This window comes from Myotis davidii, unplaced genomic scaffold (assembly GCF_000327345.1).
Source record: "Myotis davidii unplaced genomic scaffold, ASM32734v1 scaffold497, whole genome shotgun sequence".
Classification (NCBI taxonomy): Eukaryota; Metazoa; Chordata; class Mammalia; order Chiroptera; family Vespertilionidae; genus Myotis; species Myotis davidii.
The window spans coordinates 3,564,645-3,570,006 of record NW_006288434.1 but is presented as its reverse complement, the minus strand read 5'-3'; the positions used below and the strand labels follow the sequence as shown (position 1 = coordinate 3,570,006).

Below are 5,362 nucleotides of genomic sequence, written 5' to 3'. Positions count from 1 at the left end.
GCTGGAAAGAAAGGCAGGCTAGCCCCTAGACCAGTGGTTCTCAACCTGTGGGTCACGACCCCTTTGGCCGTCGAACGACCCTTTCACAGGGGTCACCTAAGACCATCCTGCATATCAGATATTTACACTACGACTCATCACAGTAGCAACATTACGCATTGTCTGCCATGCCGGAGCGTGGGCTCGGTTCTGTGGGTCCTGGGAGCCAGGGCAGGGCCTGGAGTCAGCGAGTGATATAAAGCCGTCACTCTGCCCAACGCGGGAGAGTTGGAGGCCTCTGCAGAGGGGTTTTTAGGAGGCTGTTGTACAGATGCTGGTAACCAGATTACAGTCGTGTGTGGGAGAGAGGAAGAAACTTAGAGAAGTGGAAGGGGGAAAAGGCAGAATAAAAACAACACCCAGCCGTACAAAGAGTAAGAGGAAGGGAGGCAGACAGTGAGGCAGAGCGAGGAAAAAGAGGGAATAAGAGAAAAGGAAAAGGGGCGGATGCTGCAGTACTGGGGAGAGGGGCGCAGAGGACAAGGGGCTGGGAGGTTCCTACCAGCGGCTCTCACAGTGTGTGCCAGGCAAATGCCTGCTGCGAGGCATTGTGGGTTTCCTGCCAGTTCTCTTTGCCTCAGGGTACAGTGCCAGCAGCTCTCAGGGAGAAGCCTGGGTTCAGTGTTTGATCCAAGGAGGGGAGGGGGGAGGGGGGACTGAGGAGGGAGGGAGGGAAGTGCAACAACAGCAGTTCCCAGGGTCCTGTGGGGATGGGCAGCATCAGGGACGATGCCCGATGCCCAGGACGGGGAAGGTAAAATCTGGGCAGGAAAGGAGCTGGGGAACCGCCTGAGGGAGCATCTCCAGCCAAGTGGGAAGCGCTCCGGGCCAGGTCCTCCCCCAGAAGAGCTGGGCAGCAGCAGGGCACAGGGGCTCTGGGCAGGAGACCATGTCCCTGGCACAGTGTGTTTACTGGAATGCCGGTGGCTCAGGACAGCCGTCCTGTCCCCGAGCAGACACTGCACTTGAGGTGTGGAGCCACCTGCTGTTCCGAGTCCCCCTTCCTCCAGACTTTGGGGCTCAGGAACCGGGGTGTGAGGTATTCCATTTTTCTGAACTGGCAAGGTTTATCCAGGTTGTCTAACCGTCATGAGTAATCTGTTTTAGGGGTGACACGTGGGGCTGCCTCTCCTCTCAGCCAGGCGGGGCTGTGGAGGTTTTCCCTCAAAACAGCCAGCTCAGGCCCTAGCCAACAAATCAGTGTTTCCCTCTCTCTCATTGGTTGATTCTTGTATGTGCACTGACAGGGGATCGAACCCAAAACCTTGGCATATGGGGATGACACTCTAATTGAGCTACCAGGCCAGGGCTTTTAATGGGGACATTTCTGTCCAAAGATAAACTAATAGGAACAGTAAACTAAAGGGTATGGGATTGGCAGATATCATTCATACTTCCCCAGTAGGAAACTCCACGTATCTGACAGAAAGGGGAGCAGCCACCCTTAGCTTATCAAGCTCGAGAGCTTTGGTCACAATCTAATGTGCACTTTGTTCCCGTGAAAAGGACAACCTGTCCCATTGCAGCTGCCAGAGGCTTTAGGCCCCATTTGGCGGTTTTGCTACTTCTCTCTCTGGCCCTCTGGATGCCCCTGGATCAGATCAAAGAGGAGCGCCTGCCCTCTAGTCTGAGTGTCTGTATTTAAAGCTGGTGTAATCGCTCATCATGCATTCGCAGAGAATGTTTCTAGATAAGGACGCCGTTTCTGAAAAGTGACAGTTTAATTTCTAAAATTCACAGAACAAGCTTTCAGCAGCATGTTCTCAGGGCTCTGCCTTAGTGAACAGAGTGGGCGGAGCGTCACTGAAGCTCCTGTTAACTGACCATTGCTCGTGGACACTTCAGGTGCCACACTCTGCCCATGGAAGAAGCAGCCTGTCTTTCCCCGGCATTCAGCCAGATTGCCTCCTGGGCAGCCAGCCGTCTTGGGCCCTGCTTCTATTTTTAAAAAATTTAATAGTTTTACTTTTGCACCATTTTCCCTTTGGTAGGCTCTCTATAGCCCCAGATTTTCAGAGGATGAGAATTTTCGGAGCTAGAAGGAAATTGGAGCCTCCAGTCTTTGTTGTCACCTAGGGTAGAACTGCGGGTTGCCTAGGCAACCAGATAAACCAGTATTGTTTGTAACACTAAATTAGAATTGCTCTCTGTGCATCTGAAGGAATAACGTTTCAACACTTTATCACAGTTGCAGGTGTTGAGGTCAGAGCCTTTCAAACGTGTTTAGTTTGTTTTTATGGTCACTGTGCATCTGGAAGCAGGGGGGAGGTGTGTACAGAGAGGACCACTGCACCCAGGCTCTACCCCATCTACAAGACAGAAAGGCTCAGAGGGTTTGGAACTATCTGAGCTCCCAGCTCAGGTGCCTCTGGAGTCAGTGTTCTTTCACTCAGCATCATGTTTTTAAGGCGCATCCATGTTGTAGCATGGTCAGTGCTTCATTTCTTTGATAACATTTTATCTGTTCATCCATTGGTGGATGTATGAATTCTTCCCACTTTTTGGAAATTGTGAACAAAGCTTTTATGAACATTTGTATACACGTTTTTGTTTGAATACCTTAAGGTATATACCTAGGAGTGAAATTTCTGGGTCATATGGTAATTCTATGTTAAACTTCTTAAGGAAACACCCAACTTTTTACAGAGTAGCTGAATCATTTTACATCCCCACAAGGAATGTGCCAGGGTTCCATTCAAAGTGAAAGACAGCTGTTTGCCACATCTACTCTGAGGAGGAAGACCATTCTCAGCAATCACACGGACTGTGGACATCCCAGAAAATGTGGACATCACTTGCAGGGATGCACAGTTATTGTGAAGGGCCCCAGAGGCACCCTGTGGCGGTACTTCAACTACTTCAATGTAGAACTAAGTCTCCTAGAAAAGGAGAAGAAGAGGCTCTGGATTGACAAATGGTGGGGAAATAGAAACAAACAGGCTACAGTTTGCATTGTGTGCAGTCATGTACAGAACACGATGAAGGGTGCTACACTGGGCTTCTGTTACAAGATGAGGTCTGTGTACGCTCACAGGAGGGCCCACCCACTTGTTCCAAAGCTCCGCTAGAACTGGGCCTAAGTTGCTGATGGTGAAAAAAGGAGAGCAGATCCGCAAGCATGTGGCCTCATTCTCTTGTCCTCTTGTTCGGTGACTCCTCTTTTAGGGTCCTTTATACTAGACTGAATTTTCACAACACTGAAAACCTGGTTTTTTTCTCCCCCTCAGTTGGCATTGAAATCAGAACTGCCTTAAAGAACAGCTGAGCAATGCATCAGGCTCTCTGTGGCTTAGAGTTTCCAGCCCACTCTAAATGAGATTTCTAATGCCACACAGGCTCCAGTGGGCATGTTCCAATTTCATGGTCATACGTTACGGGCATTGTTCTAAGCCTGCATGAAAGCTGTTGGTAAGCCCAGCTGCTCTGAGCTTTGCATCAACTGCTTGGGCAAACTGGCAGCCCCTGTGCCACATTCTTTTCAGACCAGAAAGATTGTTGAGTGTTACCGATTTTTTTCTGGTATGAAGCATCCTTCAATATAGGTACATGTGTCCTTGAAATGTGGCAAAGGCCAGTGGGATTTTTTGTTAACTATTTTTAGCCCTGGCTGGTATTCTCAGTGGTTACCGTGTTGGCTTAGGCACTGAAGGGCGTGTGCCTGGGCTATAGGTTCAATCCCCAACCACAGTCGGGTTAGTGCAGGAGGGAACTAATCAATGTGTCTCTCTCACATCTATGTTTCTCTCTCTCTCCCTCCCTCCCTCCCACTCTCTAAAAATCAATGGAAAAAATGTTGTCAGGTGAGGATTAACAACAACTACAGAAAAGAATTTATTTTTAGTGAGGTAAATTTCATATACAATAATTCTTCTAGATCTTAAGTGTACAATTGGATGAATTCTTAAAAATGTATACACCTAAGTAAGCAACCCCCCAATCAAGATGTAGAACTTTTCTGTCACCTCCAGAAATGGTCTTCTCTCCCCTTCTTTTCTATTCCTGCCCCACCCACTAGGCAACAACTTTCCTGATTTCTATTGCCATAGATTAGTTTGTGTCTTTTCTATAATTTCCTATAAATGGAATCATACCATATATCATTTTTAAATCTACTTTTCTTGTGTCTAGAGTCTTATTATTTTAGATTAATCCTTGTCACTGGTATCCATCATTTATTACTTTTAGTTGGTAGTGAATATTTCATGATATAAATATACCAAAATTAGTTTAGTCATGTTTTGAGAATTACCATTATTATGTGTATCAACATTTTGTTATTTTTTATTGCTGAGTTATATTCCATTATATAAATGCACCATAAATTGTTTATCTCTTCTCTAGTTGAGGGACATTTGGATTGTTTCTACCTTTTTGGGAATTATGAACAAAGCTGCCATAAAGATCCCTGTGAAAGTCTGCTTTTGGAAGTATGTTTTACCTAGGAGTTTGATTGCTGGTCGTACAGTAAATGTATGTTTCACTTCATAAGACACTGTCAGATCTTTGCCCACAATGGATATACCATATTACATTCTCACCAACTATGTGTGAAATTTAATTGCTCTACATCCTCATTTCAATAATTTCCACGGGAGTGGCATGGTGGTATCTCATAGGGTCGGGGGATTTTCATGGAACTTTGTGTATTTGCATGTAGGCAGGACAGCTGGGACCAGCAGGAGGACCCTGGCAGCAATCAGGGATCTGGTGCTCCACACTCCCCTTCTTCCCATCCTTCACTGTGTTCTACTGATTGTTCTTCAGAGTCTCCCCACATCTGACCTTTTCTTTATTTTCAGAGTTGTAGTTAGTGCTCTGACAGCTTCTGTTTTGGGGTTGAACTCCTGAACCTGGGCCAAACTCCAACTTCTGATCCAGGAGAGAGAGGGTTGTTGAGGGCAAGTAGTATCAAGAAGGGTATCTTCCTCTCACCTCTACCTCATTTAAGCCTTCTGACCTCCTTCAGGATTATAGTTTCACTGGAGTATGCAAGTCAGATCAGATATCATGGTCATTGTATCATGTGGGACAGAAAGCTCCTTGGGTATTGAAGATGATTCCCAGGAATCATAGAGCTTAATTCAGTGATCATCAGAGCTTCACTAGGCATATATGGTCAAGTGGGGTGGTGAACATACAATAAAATATACAGATGATGTATTATAGAATTATACACCTGATACTTTTAAAATTTTATTAACCAACTAGAGGCCTGGTGCACGGATTCATGCACCAGTGGGATCCATCAGCCTGGCCTGTGGGGATCAGGCCAAAACGGGCAGTCCGACATCCCCCAAGGGGTCCCGGATTGCAAGAGGGCGCA

General features: G+C 46.6%; 1 long non-coding RNA gene across 6 annotated transcripts in view; it reads left to right on the top strand.

Annotated features, from left to right (window-relative positions):
• LOC102764434 overlaps positions 1–5,362 on the top strand; it is a 40,781-nt gene that overhangs the window by 15,190 nt on the left and 20,229 nt on the right. The gene's annotated exons all lie outside the window — the stretch shown is intronic.